Source organism: Diabrotica undecimpunctata, chromosome 6 (assembly GCF_040954645.1).
Source record: "Diabrotica undecimpunctata isolate CICGRU chromosome 6, icDiaUnde3, whole genome shotgun sequence".
NCBI classification, from domain to species: domain Eukaryota; kingdom Metazoa; phylum Arthropoda; class Insecta; order Coleoptera; family Chrysomelidae; genus Diabrotica; species Diabrotica undecimpunctata.
The window spans coordinates 10,607,156-10,628,230 of NC_092808.1; the positions used below are offsets into that span (position 1 = coordinate 10,607,156).

At 33.3% G+C, this 21,075-nt stretch overlaps 1 protein-coding gene across 2 annotated transcripts in view; it reads right to left on the reverse strand.

Moving 5' to 3' along the window:
- The window catches only part of Ih (hyperpolarization activated cyclic nucleotide gated potassium channel Ih), a 482,830-nt gene that overhangs the window by 155,576 nt on the left and 306,179 nt on the right, over positions 1 to 21,075 (reverse strand). The gene's annotated exons all lie outside the window — the stretch shown is intronic.

Consider the following 21,075-nt stretch of genomic DNA (forward strand, 5'->3'; position numbering starts at 1 on the left):
GCAATGAAAACATGTTAAGATGTTTCGAAAGAAAAGTTCTAAGGCCTACCTATGGAGCAGTGAATGACAATAGAGTAGAGAAGACGATATAACTTCGAATTTTACAAAATATACCAGGAACCTGATATCGTAAAACATATTAAGATAGGACGTCTGAGGTGGATAAAACATGTAATGCGGATGGAACAAAATGACCTGGCTAGAAAAACACTCTTTGATAGACCCATTGGTCAGAGAAGAAGAGGAAAACCTAAAACAAAGTTTCTTAATAACATCGATGAAGACATGAGAAATATGGGAATACGTGCTTGGCGGAGAAAGGCGAGATTTTTTATTTTTGTTGTCCAGGTTTCACATCCATAGAACAAAGTGGACCAGACGTAGCACTTCAATACTCTTAGACGTGTGGTCAACGACAGACTTCTACTGCATAATACAGAACGCCAGTGAATAAATTACCACATTTAAAATAACCAACATACCGAGATCTATTGTTTCCAGAATCAAGTCCAACAATACACAGGAGAATATTAAAGAACTGCATTTATAATATACCTTGAGGAGGCAACATTTTTATCTGTAAAAAACTTCAAAGCTACTAAATTTTAGGGCAAACGAGCAAAAGTCATATATTAAAACCAGATACTTCAAAAAAGAGAAAGAAAATCAACTGTGAAACTGGCAATTCCACCTAAAGTCAATTATAAAAATTTATAGGTTAAGATCATTGATAATTTTTATTTTAGAATTTTTTGCAAACGGTTTCTGGACTTGAAATCGAAATGTCAAACAGCAGTTAAAATGTAATTCTTATTACAATTAGTTGTGGTTTAATCCCAGAATAATGGAATAATTTACAACTTGTATATCGATTTCAAACAGGCGTTTGATGGAGTAGATCGACAAAAGATGTTAAAGCAACTATCTATGTTAGGGATACCCAATAAGTTGGTTAAACTTATACGAATGGCTCTGGAGGGTTCCAAAGCTATGGTGAGAATAGATGGAGATATGACGCAGGTCTTTGATATTGAAAATGGAGTTAGACAAGGGGATGCCTTATCAACAACACTTTTTAATCTAACTTTAGAAGCTGTTGTTAGAAAACTGGATGTAAACGGCTGTAGTAATACAAGAGCTATGCAAATATGCGCATATGCGGATGATGTTGCCATAATAAGCCGCAACAAAAGGGTATTGAGCGAAAAAGTCATAGAACTGAAACGAGAAGCTGCTACGTTTGGTCTATATATAAATGAAAGCAAAACAAAATATATGGAGTGCACAAAATCGAATGAACATGAGAATCTAAAGGTAGACAACCATACCTACAAATATGAATCCACTTTTCCCTACCTAGGCTCAATAATAAATGACAACAACAACATCAGTCAAGAAATACAAGCACGGATTCAGCGGTAATAAGTGCTTTTATGCATACAAAGACTTAATGAAAAGTAAGTTACTGAATCGTGAGTCTAAGCTGAGAATCTACAAAACAGTAATTAGACCAGTGGTCACATATGGATGTGAAACGTGGACCCTCTCAACCACTGATGAAAATCAACTGAGAATATTTGAGCGCAAAATACTAAGGAAGATATTTGGACCAACCCAATGCAGCGATAGTTCGTGGAGAATTAAAATGAACCACGAGCTGGATGAACTAATGCAGAGCGCAGATATTGTCAGATTTGTAAAATCACAAAGACTAAACTGGCTTGGTCACCTAGAAAGAAAGCCAGATAATCGAGCTGTAAAAGTAGTCCAGAGATGGAAGCCCCAAGGAAACAGAACAAGAGGAAGGCCCCGTAAAAGATGGATAGACGACGTAGAGAGGGATCTTAAAACCATGAACATCAGGCAGTGGCGAAGGAAAGTATCCGACAGGGCAGAATGGAAGAACATTGTTAAGCAGGCCAAGACTCACAAAGGGTTGTAGCGCCATTAGAAGAAGAAGAAGAGACTTCAAAAAAGAGAAAGAAAATCAACTGTCAAACTGGCAATTCCACCTAAAGTCAATTATAAAAATTTATAGGTTAAGATCATTGATAATTTTTATTTTAGAATTTTTTGCAACCGGTTTCTGGACTTGAAATCGAAATGTCAAACAGCAGTTAAAATGTAATTCTCATTACAATTAGTTGTGGTTTGATCCCAGAATAATGGCTGCACAGAAAGCAAAAAAATCAAGAAGTGTAATATTATGGGTGTAAAAAGAGAAGGATATACTGAAAATATCGGAAAAGAAATTATTAAAGAAGATATTTGAACACCGAAATTTTCATCGTCAGTATAATCTCATCAATCTATGGGGCTACATTCCCTGTGCAGTAGTATACGTTCTTACATACAAATTAAAATATTTTAGATCAATAATATTTTAATTATATAATTACACCTGGAGTATTGTATCTTAAATTATCAGCACTTCAGTATTTTCCTCAAAAATTAAACTTGATACCTTCCCAAATTGATAATCGGTAGACCTAAAACGCCGGATTACCTCCCTACACCATTTATTTTCTTTCACGTTCGTTATGAAGACAAAGCGCTTCATATAAATCCGACAATAATTTCAGATTGCAGGAATTCCTGAGCTGCTGAACGAATTATTCTCCAGAGTATAACAGATTTCAGCTTATTGCGATCTAGGTTAGTTTTTGAACGAGTTTCAAGGACAAATTTTATTTAGCCAGCTTTTCGGTTGGATTCTCTCATTTTTAGGTTTGCCAGATGCAGTGAAGTTATATAAATTTGTGAGATTTTTAAAAATATTTGACTAAAGAGGTAATTCAGTATATCAAAAATGAGGTTATTTTAATTCATTACAATTTTGTTAAGAATCTAAAATGCTACCATTGAATAAATGTTTAAAACAATGTATGATAGCAAATAACCAAAATAGTACAGTGATCATTTAGTTATACAACAACGATCCTAGCGCTGCGAGAAAACCGAATATAGAAAGACGAAACGGAATTTCTTAAATGAAAAAAGTTGTACCATACCTAATTATACAAAAAATGATGAACTAAGAATTAAGCTCAATGTATATACCCTAAATGAAGAATATATCAATATAATATGATGATGATGCTGGGAAAAGTGTGTAACATTACAGTTCCTAATTGTTTTAAATTTGATAAAAAAAAATGCAAAGTCTTGCCTGTTTTCGATATCTCCTGAGCAAGCTGAAGAAGCTCTGAATCAATTGGATATTTTTATAAAGATTTACAAAAAGATGTTACCAGAAAATTGAATGCAGTCAGATGTATAAATTGGTAGTGCAACAAACTCTATAGCTAATATGTTTAAAGAATTTATTTCCTGTATAACTGATTTAACTGAAGACGAAAATATTCCAACGTCACAAGCACATCACGAAATGACACTAACTAATTATCAACGGTAAGACGACAACCAGGATTATAGTGTTTTTGATAATTACTTATGAACATTTCAATCACGTTTTGAATATGTGCCAGTTTGTCCATTTGTCTACGGTACTCCTAAGTACCTTTATCATTAAAATGCATCCAGCTGATTATTTATAGAACAAAATTGTCAAAATGACAATATATGAAAATTTTTGTTAATATCTCAAATATATATCTCTCTAAAGTTTTTATAATTGTAATTTGTGCGATAAAAATATGTTAAAAAAAATTCAACTCACACGTACAAGTTGTAGTCCATGTGGCACACAACTTCTGTGAGAAACTGGGTTTATTTATATACATATTTTATAAAATATGTAAATTTATATAAATTGTTGGAAAACATGCATTTACATTAAAACAGAACATGGACTGACCGAAGAAATAAAATATCAGCATTAATCAGGCAGGAGGATAGTCCACGTGTGAAAGCGTAAATGAAACCAGCATTGGCTACAAATATGAAAAAACGAGCTTTGAGTACCCTCTGCTATACCTTACAGATTCAACATAATAGCACACAAGTTGAGAATGTTAATATCCGAGATGTTAAACTATTGATTAACGAACATATGAAGAGAACAAGTCATGAATTTCAACTACCTCGGAATAAATGTATTGTATGGTTGATATACTGAAGAGAAAGTGAAAATCAACTCAACAGGGCATTCTACTTTACTTTTCTTATTACATAGCTATCAATAATATTGCAAAAGAAATACAGTTATCATTAAGAGCAAATTTTGTAATATCTAAAAGCTAAAAGTTGTAATATCTCTCTTGCTACAAAAATCCTTTAGTCATTTCTTTACGAACTGGAAATATTATATATTATCTTTAATAAAAACTAAAAACCAATAGCAAATATACCGTAATGGCATTAACATAAAGTAGTTTCAACAGAGTTTCTAGGATTGAGATTCGATAGTCACTTGAAATAGACAGATCATATTTGAAAAATAGCCTTGTCCTGTTAGCCAAAAATAAACCTGCTTAAAATACTTTCTAACACTTCTTCTCCTTACGGTTCCTATCCGTTACGGATGTTGGCGATCAGCATAGCTATCCTAACTTTACTTGCAGCTATTCGGTAGACGTATTGAACCACTTCCTTAGGTTTTGAAGCCAAGATATTCTTCTTCTCCCTGGTCCTCTCTTTCCAAATACCTTACCCTAAAGAATGAGTTGTAATAAGGCACATTTATGTTTATTTCTCATAACATGGCCAATATATTCTAATTTGCGCTCTTTGATTGTGTTAGTGATCTCGCATTCCTTGTCCATTCTACGTAGGTCCTCAATATTAGTCACACGATCCACCCACGAAATTCGTAAGATACGCCTTTAACACCACATCTCGAAGGCCCCCAGGTTTCCTAAAGAAGCTTCAGAGCGTCCATGCATCTACTGCGTATAATAATGTAAAATATACATAGCATCTGATGCGAGAAATTTGGTACTATGTGATAAATCGTGACTTCTGAAAAGAAACTTTATCTTTACAACGCTGATCGTGCTTTCCCTATGCGTTGTTTTATTTCAGTAGAGTGGTCCCATTGACTGTTTGTGTTAGTACCAAGATATGTGTGGCTGTTTACCCTGTCAACTGGCTGTTGGTTTACCAAAATATGTGTATTTAATATTTTGCGCTTACCATGCTCTTTGTTTTGTTCATATTGAGATCCAGCCCATATTCTCGACCCATATCTGATATGCGCGACATTATTGCTTGTAAACCATCTAGGCTATCTGCAAAAACTACTGCGTCGTCAGCATATCTAATGTTGTTTAGACGCATTTCTTTAACTAAGACACCTTCCTGTAGTTGTCCCAGTGCTTGCTCGAAGATACGCTCCGAGTACATGTTAAATAGCACTGGGGATAGAATGCATCCTTGTCTCACTACTCTATCTATATAGATTGTCTCTGTCAACTAGTCATCCACTTTAATGTTGGCAGTTTGGTTGTAATGTAAATTATATATAATGTGCAAGTCTCTATCATCCAAGCCCGCTTCGTTCAAAATGGATATGAGCCTGTCATGTTTACTCTATTAAATGCTTTTTTGTAGTCGATAAAACAAATATATACATCACAGTTGACATCCCTGCACCTCTGGATAAGCACTTGTATAGCGAATAGAGCTTCTCGGGTGCCTAAGACTTTCTAACACAAATCGTTATAATTAATTTTGTAACAACTACTCTGTTATATTTGTATCAGTCATCTATCAGTAGTAAATTAGATTACTGCGCAATATTCTACTCAACTGCTAGTAAAAAAGTTCTTAAGAATGTTATACAAAGCACATATTTGAGACTTGTATTGGGTACCTTTCATACTAGTCCAGTGGCAAGTCTTCAAGCTGCACTAAACAAGCGACCCTTATGTATAAGAAAACAACATGTCACATTAAAACTGTACAGCAATATTAAAAATCCTAACTATCTGCTCCTACATACAAATCCCCCACAAAAGTAACAGACAATCAAGATATTTAACCTTTTAAGAACTTTCGCTATCTACATACCCAACTGAACCTCCCTGTACAATCAATATTCCTAATATTAAAACATCTCTAGTAGCTTACCCAACGAGTACCACAAATCTCACCCACGTTAGTACATTATATAAAGAAATTCTGTCAAAATATGACAATTATATTAAAATTTTCAGCAACGCATCAAAAACCAAAAATAGCTGTAACGCATCCTTTATAACAGATGATATCGAATATGCTATATAAATATTTACTTTTTGCAGCGTATTTATTTATTGGAGAAGCTATTGCAATTTTAAAAGCACTTAATTTTTGTCAACAATATACAGATACTAATCTTCATCTTAGATTTATTATCAGTATTCCAAAGCATAAAACAAGTCTATTCAACTCAAAATCATCCAAAATATAAAATATATGATACATAACCTGCAAAAGTATAAACATTTACTTCATTTGGATACCATCACATATAGGTATTTCAGGTAATGAAAAGGTTGAGCCTTAGCTGTTAAAGCAATCTCAGATGAAAGCATTAACATTTTCAAACAAATTTAAGTCACAGATATCTATCTTAATATCAACAATACTGTACACAAGTTTGGCTGCGTGTTGGAATTCGATCACCTTAAATTTTAAAGTGATTAAACTTTCTGTTGGTGTCTGCCTTTAACTTCCGGAAAAAAGAAGAAAACAGGTAGTTTTAAATCGTCTAAGAATTGGTCATACAACAATAAACTTTTACAATTATATAAACATTAACGAAATACCAACCAGCAAAATGCTCATACTCTAGATGCCGAAAAAACAGTCCATCATATACAGAATATCCACTTTACTCGTACGAACGAAGCATTAACAACATTTCTGAAGAACCAAGTCAGCTTAAAAATATATTAACTTATCCAATACCATTAAACAGGTTAAGGTCATTAAATTATTCATCAACACTCGCTAATAGCCTTTTATTGTTGATGTGGCTTTTGTAAATAAAAAAGTCAACAGGCCATCCAGAATATCGAGATAATGAAGGGATATCAAATGGAGGAACAAATATATGAGCTTAGACGGCCAAATCCGGATACATAAAGCTTGTGTAAGACCTGTAAATATATTCCCAATACAAAAAGAATACTAGGAAGACCCTCGAAAAGTTGTTATTAAAGCTGGCAGCAACATCTCAAGAGCTTTAATGATAGAATAAGCAGGATCATGTCTTAAAGAAAAAGTAGACATGCATTCACAGAAATCACGTAAGCAGATTATTACAAAAAGCTGTCAGATATAAGTTTCGAGAAAAAAAGATTAGGACTCCCAACAAAACACTGACGCAATAGGCAATAGTACCCAAACCGTGAAGCTAAGGAGAAAAATAATCTCCAATAGGAAGTGGTACCAGAAAAAGACCTCTACCAAGATTCTTTATGATAACGTGTTTTTTCAAATTCTTGGATGCTAATATACCTTTAAAACCTAACTAGCTCCCTAAGAAATATATAACTGTGTAACTGGCTAGGTAGGAGCCTCATTACTGCAGGTGGTTAACTGGTTAACATTCCTCGTCATCACTTTTTCCATCTTTCGGCCATTGTTTCATCAGGTACTAATATCCAGTTTTTACCAATTTCGACAAGAAATTGGCGCAATTTAGTAAAATATAACACATACTTATAGATCACAGATTTCTTTTATTGGCAAATAAAATTTGCCACACAATTTTTTACTGAAACTGTTGGAAACAATAGTTCGTCACCAGCAATATCAACTGTCGATTAATGCATAAAACATTTTTATATAAGCACAAACATGCATACACTAACGAGATTATATAAAAACCAGCAAGAGAAAGCAACAATATGCATTAATACCTACACATTGATATTTGGACTAAATTAGAGAAATACTTAAAATGCTTCAAAATTAAAAGAGCTCAAAGAACCTACAAGAAATATTTAAGAGAAGAAAATGGAGAGGAAGAGAGAAATACCGAAAACGACCTTTTTATTGGAGTAATATTTGTATACCCGAGTAAAATACAATACATAATATTTATATGTATGTATATATATATATATATATATATATATATATATATATATATATATGTATATATATATATGTATATATGAAAATTACTTAGTTCTCGGGAAGAACCGCGTTGAGAATTTATTACTCGACGTTTCGGCACCCATTTTGGAACCATTATCAAGAGTGATACGGTTCGGTTCGAGTTCGGGGTCTCAATCTGCCTACTCCCCTCATTCGAGACGCACCAGTATCGTGTTCTGTATTGCAAGAACTGTCTCTCGGCACTGAGGTCTCAATCTGCCTACTCCTCAGTGTCGAGTGACAACCGGTCTTACCCTGTGTGGCTGCTTTTATACTCGCTGTATGCGCGGGAACGGTATGCGCTGACGTGGCCTGAGCGGTGTGGGCGGGAGGTCGCTGAAGCAGGGGTCGCCATGTTGCCGGCAATCGTTTCGCGTCATCGCGCGTGTTCAAGCTATTAGGCCGCTTTTCGATTTCGATAGCTTCACGAATGATTCTCGATTTTAAGGAGCGGATGGGGGCGATGGTTTTTGCTTTTTCGAAATCTATTTTGTGGCCTGTTTGAATATGATGTTGGGCTAGGGCTGAAGTAGTATCGGAATGTTTGACAGATATAGAATGTTCGTAAATACGGTTATGGATACGTCGGTTTGTCTGTCCGATGTATGTACGTGGGCAACTGGAACAGGGTATCTCGTAGACACCATGGTTTTCACACCGCTAAAAGATTATATCTTTTACACATTTCGCATAGCGCAGAGGATACAGAAAACGATATTATCATATCGTTTTTGTTCACGGCCGCCAAAGCAGGTGGCGCCTTTGTAGCTAACTACTGTTGTAGTGAAGTTTTGGGAGACATTCGTTGGACTTTCCGAGTTTGAATTTGTATCAGCCCAAAGTGTCTGATGAGGCTGGGCTAGGCCGAAATGATCATAACACTTTATTGATACCGATTCGAGCATGGGAAGTTTAACGAATTTGTCCTCCTAGGCCATATATTTGGCTATTTAATATATATATATATATATATATATATATATATATATATATATATATATATATATATATATATATATATATATATATATATATATATATATAGCAAGGTCTCGTTATGCGGTGGATACGTTCCACAGAAAATGGCATACACAGAAAAACAGGGGAATCTGTTATTTTACTAGTATTGTTTTTAAAAGTAAACTTATTATTTATATACTTCTTTTCTTTTGATAGTGTCACTAACAAAAGATGTCTTGAAATGAATTAAGTTTTACTATTCTGACCAAAAATTTTTAGAATGTATTTTCCATTACTATATGTTATATTTGTGTTGTTAATGTTGGGTGTCAAAGTTTATTTTAAATAATCTTAACGACTATGTCTTGAAAAAGGAATAGAACAATTCTGAAAGCTTAACAAGAAGTCAAAAGAGTGTTTCTCTAACATCTCGGCCAACCTTTTGACTGCAGCCCTAATAAAATGGTGGTTTTGTTTATATCGACAGTCACGAATATCCTGTATATCTTGTATATCCTGTATATATATATATATATATATATATATATATATATATATATACAGAGTGGATTGCAAGGTAATAGTTCGTGAGACTATGGGCCAACAACATGAGTTGCTTGTGTTAGACATCGAAGTAAACAAAATATCGAAGAGGGCCAAAACAAATCAAATTTTGAATGTTAAAAAATGAGAAAAATAGTATTTTTTTTTACTTTTTATGGCCTTGGTATAGCTAATTAACTGTTTTGTAATTTGTATTTATAGATCTACAATCAGAGTTCGCGTTAGTAGTGAAATTAAACTAAAAAGTTTAATTTCCATTTTTTTCTCTTTTTCTTTTTTATTTATTTTTTAGCTTTAAACCTTTTTTAAAATCTTTTTTTTTGTTTTATTTACAAGTTTCGTCTTAATTCTATGGTTATAGCATTATCTTGTTTAAAGTTTATGTTTACATTTTCTAATTAAGAAAAATAGGAAGCAGACATTTAGTTTTTGCAAAACTTGCAATACTTACTTGCTAATTTTCACATTCTAATAGGATGTATGTTAAATCTCAATTTTTCTGGGATTTAACCTAACGGAATATAAAAAAGATGGACGCATTAGCGAAGAAAACTTTTAAGTAAAAAAAAAATAAATCTGGAGGGAGTATTGTGAAAGTCTAAATCAAAATACTCCTATTAAGGAGGTACAGAGAAAAGTAAATTGCTTCAAAAGTCGAAAAGAATGGATAACAGAGTTTTACAAAAAAAATATTCACCAGATTGAGTTTCAAATGATATGACCAATTTTACAGTTACCGTTTCCATAGATGACCTTTACTTAGAACCTCTATTTTACCTATGGGAACTAAGAAGGGTTCTCAAACAAAATAATAATACTGCTCCTGGTAAAGAGAATATATCATATTCTATGATCTCTTATCTGACAAACGAACACAAAATCTATCTACTTAATGTTCTAAATAAAAATTTGACAAAAACAAGCATTAATTTCAGAGAGCTGGAAAGAATATATTACAATACCTATCAGAAAACCTGGCAAACGAGATGATGATCACAATTCATATCGCCCAATATCCCTAGCATTGTGTGTTATTAAAACTCTGGAAAGCTTTATTAAAAATAGATTAGAACACTGGTTAGTAATCAATAACATTCTCCCAAACTCTCAATTTGGATTTCGTAAATTTAAATCTACCCTATATGCTATAACTGCTCTAGTAACAGCAGTGAAAATCAACTCTACGGAAAACTCATCCACCGCACCCATATTTGTGGATGTAGCATTTGCTTTTGACAACATAATTTTGGATTTTCCTGAACAAAAGTTATTGTTAGTCGGGATACCAATTGATTATTATCTCTGTGTTGAAAATCTTATACTCAGAGATACAATTTATTTAAAACTCAATGAGAACATTGTGTCTTCCACAACTATCAAATGTCCTCAACTGGCTACCGCAAGGTAGTATGTTAAGTATATTTTTATATAATATAGATTTAGAACAGATTGGACCAAATAACACAAAAATATTCCAATTCGTAGACGATGTTGTACTCTATTCAACAGACAAATCAATTGATCTTTCTAAAAATAACTTAACATCAGCGATTTGATCAGTATATATATTATGAATCGGATGGATTGATGATATCAGAACCAAAGACAGAAATCTACGTTTTTTTCTAGAAAACATAGAATTTTCGAAGGATATATAAATTATGGTCATTTAAAATTTCCAATTAAAACCTGTGTCAGGTATGTTACAAATTATGTAGACAGAAAACTTTTGTGAAAAGATCATATTGAACTTCTTCTTCTTCTAGTTCCATGACCGTTACCGATCGTTGGCTATCATGTTGGCTACCATATTGCTATCGTGACTTTATTGACAGCAGCTCTAAATAACGATGTAGTTGATTTTCCATACCATTGCCTTAGATTTTTCAGCAATGATGTTCTTCTTCTACCAGGAGCACGATTACCTTGGATCTTTCCCTGAATGATCAGATATAAAAGATCACATTTTTCAGGGTGTCTCATAATGTGACCGAAGTATTCCAGCTTGCGTTTCTTTATTATAATATTGTGCAGTTGTGTTGTTTGGTTTAGCCGTCTAAGGACCTCCTCATTTCTAACTCTGTCGACCCAGCTTATTTTCAGTAGTCGTCTGTATACCCACATCTCAAAGTTTGTCAAGCGTCTAAGGATAGCCTCAGTTAAAGTCCACGCTTCCACTCCATACAGCAGGACAGGAAAGATGTCATTCGAACTCTAAGGTCAATGCTAAGATCGTGACTGCAAAATACGTTTCTCATTTTTACAAAGGCAGCTCGGGCTTGTTCTTTTCGGCTTTTAATTGCTGCGGTTGGATCCCAGCTCTCATTGATATTACTGCCGAGATACACGAGTTTCTCTATTTTGTCCAGTGTGGCATCTCCGACTTTTATACCGTCATCCTGTATATAATTTTGTTTGCTAACTATCATATATTTTGTTTTCTTAACGTTGAGTTTTAATCCATACTGATCACAAGTCTGTTTTATTTTTTTCATTAGATTTTGAAGGTCTTCTCCGCCATTAGCAAGCACTAAGGTATCGTCGGCATATCTAATATTGTTGACGGTTACTCCATTCACAATAATACCTTCGGTTGTCTCCATTAAGGCTTCCTTAAATATTTCCTCCGAATATAAGTAAAAAAGTAAAGGCGACAATAGCCAGCCTTGTCTCACTCCTCTTTTTAAATTTATTTCATCCGACAGTTCTTGTTCAACCTTTATTCTTGCCACTTAATGCCAGTATAGATTTGTAATTATTCGTAGATCTTTATCGTCCAATCCAGCTATTTCCAATACTTCTAACATTTTGTTATGTCGGACTTTGCCAAAAGCCTTTTCAAAATCGATTGCACAAATGTTCATATTGAACATATCATCAAAAAAACCGAAAATGCTATGAATATCCTATGGGCTTCCTGTAAAGCAAACTGAGGTGCACATCTCAACATTGGTTTAATGTTTTACAGACGTATGATACGACCAATTTTTGATTATAGCTGTCAATTCCGAAACACATCAAAATTACTTTTAACAAAAATTACTGGAAATTGATGCTGTTGAACCTTGATTACATTTGCCGAGGCAGTATCTCACCAACATTAGCCCGTACCATTAGCAGAAACCTAATATTTCTCAAAGATGTACAAGATTTATCTATTCTAGATTTGACTGAAAGATACTAGTTTAAGAAAAAATCTCCGCTTCTGGTGGAAAACTACAGAAATCTTTCAAAATATAAAGAGGTTCTATATGAGGGTCATCTTTTACCAGTGTATAATGAAAAGCCCCATTTATTGTTTTCAATAAACAACAAGACAGAATTTCTTAATGATGTCCATGGTCCTATGTTTAATACAGAAATTCAGAAGAGTTATTCTGAATATAGAAGAAATTCATACAAAATTCATATGTTTACTGATGGTTCGAAAAATGAAATAATACTGCATGCACTTTATATCAATATAACTTTGAACAGCATAAATATAAGTTACCTGATAAAGCCTTCATATACACTGACGAAATTCTGGCATAAGTTTGCCCTTTCTCACGTTTTTACAAAGACAGTTTTGACACTAACTGCAGTAGAAAGAATATTTATGTTTAACAAATAAATCCATGCAATTAATCTATTTTGATATATAGATTTTAAAATTGTATTATGAGAAAAAAGGTTTATTTAGGGCAAACATAGTAAAAAAAGAGCTAGAACATGGAAGGAAGTTCTAATATAATTTAGAGAAATATGGGTAATATTATTTGATATACTGTAATTGAACTATTTCTATCCAGATAACTAGTGAATTACGAATTAATGATACAATGAGAGGGCATAGGTATTAGTAAGAAGATAGTTAGGTTATAACCAATCAGGAGATACTAATCATCTTATACGAAAACTCACTGATCTGAACTCGCTAGTTGTTGAAACAAGTAGGAGGGAATTAACAGAGAAGACCTAATGGAAGACTTATGCAACACATATTATGTAAAAAGCATTACTGGTGGTATAACTCAAGAGAGTATCGTAAAAAGAACGATGGAAATTTGATATTCTTTTCTTCTTCATCCATTGTACGTTTTTGGTTATATCTCATACAAGATTTGTCAGTATAAAGTAGAGAAACAAATACATTTCAGCAAAAAATACGAAAATTTTACAAGGTAATTTACCAGTAATAGCTATTAACTTCTTAGATTTTATTGACTTTACATTTATTGACTAAAAAACTGTTTTTAAATATCTTAAACAACTTAACAATTAAATCGACTTTGTTATTTTAATTCACATTTTAAATTTTTATTAATTTAAACTATGTCGTCAGATAAGACACTTTTCTAAATTTTTAAAACCGAACTGGAAAAATTTGTACAAAGAAACTTCGTTCAAATACCGGCCTGTACAGAGTTCGATACAATTTTACCGCCGATTTTCGGATTAAGGGCAAAATAGCTGAAATGTGCAGACGATAATAAATGAATATTGTGCTTTAAAATTGCAAACTTAGCCTTTACATTCCCAAAGCAACGCTGAGCTCGTTATATGCGAAAAGCTCAAAGCTCAAAATATCATGTTGTGGATCGGGTCTTTTGTGCTTTAGTTAAAGTTTAAAAGTGGGATTTATTGAAGCTAACAATATATCGCTGTGTATTTGTGACTGTTCAAAATTGCTATAAATTCACTATTTTAATAGTTGCATTTTGAGTGAGATCTTACGATCCAACTGACAAGGTTTTATTGAATAAATCGTTACAATTTCGAATTGGTTTAGATTGACGCATTAAAAATGTCCTACTTAATGTTTTAATATGCTTATGTAGTATCTTTAGGAGACTAAAGCACGCGATAGATTACTCGTTCGTCATAGCGCGATAAGGTCCCGCTCTAAGCAATATTTTTCTCCGGTTGGTATTCCGGTTTAGTGCAGGTCAAGATATTGTTTTCATGTTGACTTATAGGTACATCTTTTTACAACCGTAAACTTACTTCAATGCTGGCCGTCATGGGTGCTTATCCTTTATATATGTGTTGCTAAATTGTTTGGCACGTAATCAGGACATTGAAGACTAGCACTGAATATAATAGCATACAAACAAATGATTCTAAACGAAAACAATAGTAATTAGCAAAGAACCAATCAGATGTAAAATAAAAATTGATGGAATCAGTATTGAACAAGTAATGGAAATAAAATCCCTTGGAATTACACTGTTCACCTATAGAGACCTGGACAAAGAAGTGAGAGATCAAGTACAAAACGCAAATAGACTGGCAGAATGCCTTAATAACACTATATCGCGAAACAGACACATTAATACTGAGATGAACTCAAGAATTTATAAAGCCAGTGCAAGACCAATAATGCATATGCCTCAGAAACAAGAGCCGACACAGCCACAACACAAAGGCTACTGGAAACGACAGAGATGAGAGTGCTAAGAAGAATTACAGAAAATACGCTGAGAGATCGAAAGAGAAGTGAAAACATTAGAAGAAACGTAACATATATATATATATATATATATATATATATATATATATATATATATATATATATATACATCGGTTTAGAACGTCTTTCGACGTTGTCCGATACCTAAACACCATCTCTTCCTATCTTCGCAGTCGTTTGTTGTTAGATTTCTTTCGCTCATGGACTTGTTTACGCCGTGTTGCCATTCTAATCTGGGTCTTCCTCTTTTCCGTCGACCTATCGGTTGCCATTCTACTACTTTTTTGGGGAGTCTTGTTGCTGGCATCCGTTGAACATATCCATACCATCTTAATTGTTTCTTCTCTATATCTTGAGTTATATTTTCTTCTATTCCCATACGTTGTTTTATTACATCATTTCTGATTCGGTCTCGTCTGGAAATACCTAAAGATCTTTTCATTGCATCCATCTCTACTGCTTCTATTCGCTTTGTGTTCTTTTCACTAATTCTCCATGTTTCAGCGCCATAAAGAAGAGTAGTTTTAATCATGGTCTCATATATATTAAATTTTCTTCCTTTCGTTATCTCTTTACTCCACAGTATACCATTGAGACATCCTAAGACTTTCTTTGCTTGAGTGATTCGTTTTTCTATTTCCCGTGTATCAGTTCCTGTATTGTCAAAGGCAACACAGAAGTAGTCATAGCTCTGACAGCAGGAAATATGTTGTCCGTTTTCGAGGTCTATGTTATCTGACTCGTTTCCAATATAAAGATATTTGGTTTTTGTTGTATTGACATTCATTCCCCAGTCGTTATATTCTTCTATCAGTTTTCTAAGCATGTACTGCATGTCTTCCCTGTCGGTCGCTAGCACTACCTGGTCATCAGATCAGCAAACTGGAGTGTATATATACATTCATTGCTAAGCTCTATACCCATCCTATGCACCTTTCTTTTCCATCTTTCCAATGCCGCTGCAACATATATCTTAAATAAGGTTGGTGAGATACAGCATCCCTGTCGCAAGCCTTTTGTAACCAGCAATTCTTCCGTTAGATATTTTCCTGTTTTTATCTGTGCCTTTGAGTCTCTATATAGTTCTTGTACAGCATTTATCAATGTGTGGTTGATGTTAGATCTTTTCAACGTTGTCCACAGTTTTGTTAAGGGGATGTTGTCATATGCTTTTTGCAGGTCTACAAAAGTAATATGAGTTTCTAGATTCTTTGCCGATTTTTTTTCTATTATTTGCTTAAGACAAAATACGTTATCGGTGCACGATCTTCCTGCACGGAACCCGCTTTGTTTTTCCTCTTTATTGTGCTTATATTCTTCCTCGATCATATTTCTCAAAATTCGTCTATACAGTCTGCTCAGGGTGCTGGTTACCGATATGCCTCTATAATTATTACAATTAATTTTGTCCCCCTTTTTGTGTATTGAGGACATGTATGCCGTTCTCCATTGTTCTGGTACTGGGTGTCCATTTAGACACTGATTGATCACATAAGTTAATTTTTCAAATAGTTTTTGAGTTCCATTCTTAAGCATTTCAGCATAGATTCCCTCAGGTCCAGCGGATTTACCATTCTTTAGGGTCATTACAGCCTTCCTTACTGTTTCGATGTCTACTCTCGCTTCCTCTCCTTGTATATGTACTGACTGTGTTGGGGAGTTCGCTAGGTATTCTTGTCTTGTCTCTGTCAGCAAGCTTTCATAGTGATCTTTCCATTGTCTTGGTTTTATGGTGTGTGTGCTTTGTCTTTTCCTGTATTTTTTACTGATTGTATAAAATTCCATACCTCTGTACATTTCTTCCCTCCGATGTATGTATTGATTTCTTGACATTTCTGATCCCATGTTTTATTCTTTTCTTGTTTTATCATTTTTCTTAGTTGTCTATCGGTTTCTTTGTAAGCTTGATGGTCTTTAGTATTTTTTGTATTTAGCCATTTTAGATGCTGTTTTTTTTAACGTAACGTAACATAGTGTATAAAAACATCACAAAATAGAAAAAAATAAATAACCACATAAACAGAATGGGGAAGACCTGTGTGGTCAAAATAGTAAGAGATAAGTCACCAATCGGCAGAAGAACTATTGAACGATCGCGTAAAAGAGGAAGCGAGGAAAAAAAAGAAGAAGACAAACAAATGATCTATTTATGTACTTTTTCGACTACCAAAAGACTTTCGATAATGTATGCTATGGTCTACTTATGCTCATTCTACAGAACAGGTGTTATTTAAAAAGACATTCTGATTATTCAGACGCTCTACTTCAACCAGATGATCCGAACTTAGAATAAATTATTACTCACAGAACAGTTACAAATTCTAAAGGGTATATGTAGGGATATAGCTATTCTTTCTTATAAAATAAGATCTACAAGCTTTGATTACACGCACAAGTCGTGTAAAAAAATAGCTGAAAGAGTAATGTTAACTAGATTAAATTTAATGGTTATTATAAGCAGATATCAACACGAGCAAGCATACCTTCTTATAAACGACCAACAAATTGAAGAGTTAAGAAATTTGAATATCTTAGGTCAACTCCTACAACTCCTTCAACAAGAAAACAAGAAAAGCAATACTTGGATCCGCAACAAAACAAAACTGACCGATGTATTAACGCAGATAGCAAAACTTAAGTGGAAGTTTGCTGGACATACCATAAGACAGAAAGAAGACAGTTGGAATAAGATGATTATACACTGGAGACCATATAGTTACAAACGAAAAAGAGGAAGACCACAAATGCGATGGTCAGATGACTTGAAGAAACACGCAGGCCCGAAGTGGATACAATACTGCCTACAATAGAAAGACGTGGAAGAAGGAAGAGGAGGCCTATGTCCAAAATTGGACAGCAAGGGCTGTATAGATAGATAGATAGGTCAACTCCTTAAGGTATGTGGTATTGTAATAAGGAAACTAAAGTTAAAATATGTATAGCTAATGCAGCTTCTGTTAAATTCAAGAAAAATCTCATTTGGACAGCGGTGCCTCTAAATCTAAGGTTTAGTGTGGACGAATGTTATGTGTAGTAATATTATTGTATTGTGTAGAGGCATGGTCACTAAAAGTAAAATCAATAAATATAATTAAAGTATTTAAAATATGGATTTTGAGAAGACCTCTTACGATGTCGTGCATCGAACCAGTTATCAATGGGAATGTCGATGAGCTGGAATGGATCAAGAATTGTTGAGTACGGCAAAAAATAAAAGATTTTTTATGTGGGTCATCTCTTACGTGCAGATATCTCGCCATCTTATAACGTTTTTTCTTAGTGGTCTCTTGCCTGTTGGTTTTGAATCTGTTACTATTCGGGCTATTCTCCCTCTTTCAACAAAATGGTCTGGTCTTCTAGAGACTCTATGTTTAGTTTTTTTTTATTTTGTTTTGTATTTTAAGCAAAAGTTTGCTAAGCACTAGTTTGTGGTCTGAGGCTATATTATTCGATGTTACAGCTCCTATATATTAGTATTTGTTTTGGTGTTATTTCTGTATTTGTTATTAGATAGTATATTTTTGATTGCTGGCCTTGTATATTTTGCCAAGTGCAATTGTGTTGGGATTTCTGTAAAGAAAACGTGTTGTTTATTCTCAACATATTCTTTATTGATCAGAAAATTGATCAATGTGTTCTCAATTCGGTTTAATGTTTAATATTGCCTACGGTGTCGTTTTCTATTTTTATTAAGATCTTCAACAATAATAAGCTTTTTGTTTTTCTGTATCTGGTCAATGGTATCCTTTAGATACTCACTACAGAGTAAAAGGAAACCACACGAAATATACGAAATTGATGTGACGCCACAACGCTAAGTCCATTTTCCGACTGGCTAAAGATGGAGTAGTTGATTAAAAGAGTAAATGAAACGCTCACACATTGCGAAGCGTATGACAAAAGAAGAAGAAGATAATAGCAACACGAAAGGACCATTCCTTGTACAATTTTTTTAATAAAAAGGAAATATAAAGGAAAACAGAGACGACACTATAAAAAATAATTTTTTTACCAATAGAAGCAAAGGCATTAGAAAATAATTAAAAGTAAAGTCATTTGAAGAAAAAAATGAAGAAAAGAAATTAAAATTGTTTGTATATTGCATTGGAATGAGTGACGACAGACAGTCAAATTAACATGGAAAACAAAAACAATTAGGACAATTTTATAGTTAAAATCAAATAAAAAGGAACAAAAAAGTCCAAGGACTTACAAATAAATATGAAAGAAGTAAAATAAAAGAAGTAGATAGAAGTGCTAATGAAATTGAGCCAGAAATGGTACAGTGGCTGTTAGAAGACCGAAAAGATTTCCTGGTAAAATTACATTGCAAAGCATGATAAACTAGGCAGATTACAGTGTATCAGAAAAACAACCTGAATAATTCCACACATACAATAGGAGGCCAATATCAATGTGATAATTACAAAGTCATATGTTTATCTGCGGTGACGTTAAAAGAACGTTTCACAAGGATAGTGAAAGAAAGACTTCTTCTTCTTATTGCGTCCTCTTCTTTCTAAGGTTGTCGATCCAAATGGCAATTGCAGCTTTGGCAACTGCCACACGAAAGATTTCTGTGAATCAGCGGTCAAATTATCTCCCCAGTACTTTCAGCCACGAGTTTAACAAAGACTTAAGCTCATGATAAAAAAATTAAAATAAAAAATTAATAGATCCAGACATAAAAAAACTGAGCAATGTCAAGAACGATTACTAGAAAAACAGTAGGTCTAGTATGGACATTTAACGAGAAAAAATAGTTTAACTAAGAGGATAAGAGGATAATAGAACCAAAGTGAACAAAAAAAAAAGAAAAAATTCGGTCAAAATGACAGTTATTTAAGACTTCTGAGCATAATTTACAGCCCCCTGTATAATTTTATAGCATTGGAAAAGTTTTAATAGACAAAATTAAAATAAATAAAAAAATATGAACAAATTTAAAATGAAGACATTTTTTTATCACTAAGAGTTGTCAAAAAAGTTAAGTGATGTAAATATTTACTGTAAAATATTAATTCGTGCAAACAGCAATATATTGTTAACTTCCTTTGTGCCATTTTAAAATCATTACCGTTAGGCATCAGTTTACAATTTTTCAAATATCTGTTGTTGTTTTATGAAATTATATATGTACTTATTACCTTATTTACTGATAAAAGAAGCTCAAATACTCAAATAGTCAAATAGATTTTAATGAATGATATTTCAAATGTCTATAAATTTTCTTAATTTGAACTTCTTTGTAAGAATATTAAATAACAACAATATCGTGTGACTTTTACTAGAAAGAATACACTTACAATATTATTCTTTACGAGAGTACAAAACTGAAGTATTTTATGCATGGAAAATTTCTTTTTGTTGTATATTTCGTTCTCATCCAAAAAATTTTCTTTTTGTTTGGGGGATTAAAAACAGATGCATTTGTTCTTAAATGTTCCAGTGGTGTCTTATGTTTGTCGAAATTAAAAAACTTACGATGTAAATAAAAATATACAAACAAAATATTGGATGTTAAAGTTCTTTAAAGAAAAACTATCTACCATATTAAATAAATTCGGTTTTTGGGTATGCTTTTAAAAGCAAATGTCTGACTATAGCTTTTTTTATATTGAATGTTTATAAAAGGCGATCATATTAACCCTTAACACATTTATAGATCGAACTAAGTAGCTAGCTTAACATAGCTGTAGTGGTGTTTAGGTTTCCCCTCATTACTTATATCCCCGTGTGGATGACTGGGGAATGGTACATAGGTAGAAAGAGAATTGTGGATAGGTCTGATGTGAAAATTCACCTTTATAGCTATAGAAGAGATACCTACCTGCAAGGCGTGATATAAACTGAAGGTCTCTACAGAGATGGAAGTCACTCCTTAAGGTTGTCAGTGAATAGAAAGAAATTTGAAAATGATATGAATATCTTTTCATCTCATTGGAGATGAAACAGGAGGAAAGTTGACAGAAATAGGATGAAAGCAAAGAACAAATGCTGAAATTTATGAAATGTTCGGCACAGAGAGAATAAGCAATTTTGTCAAAGCT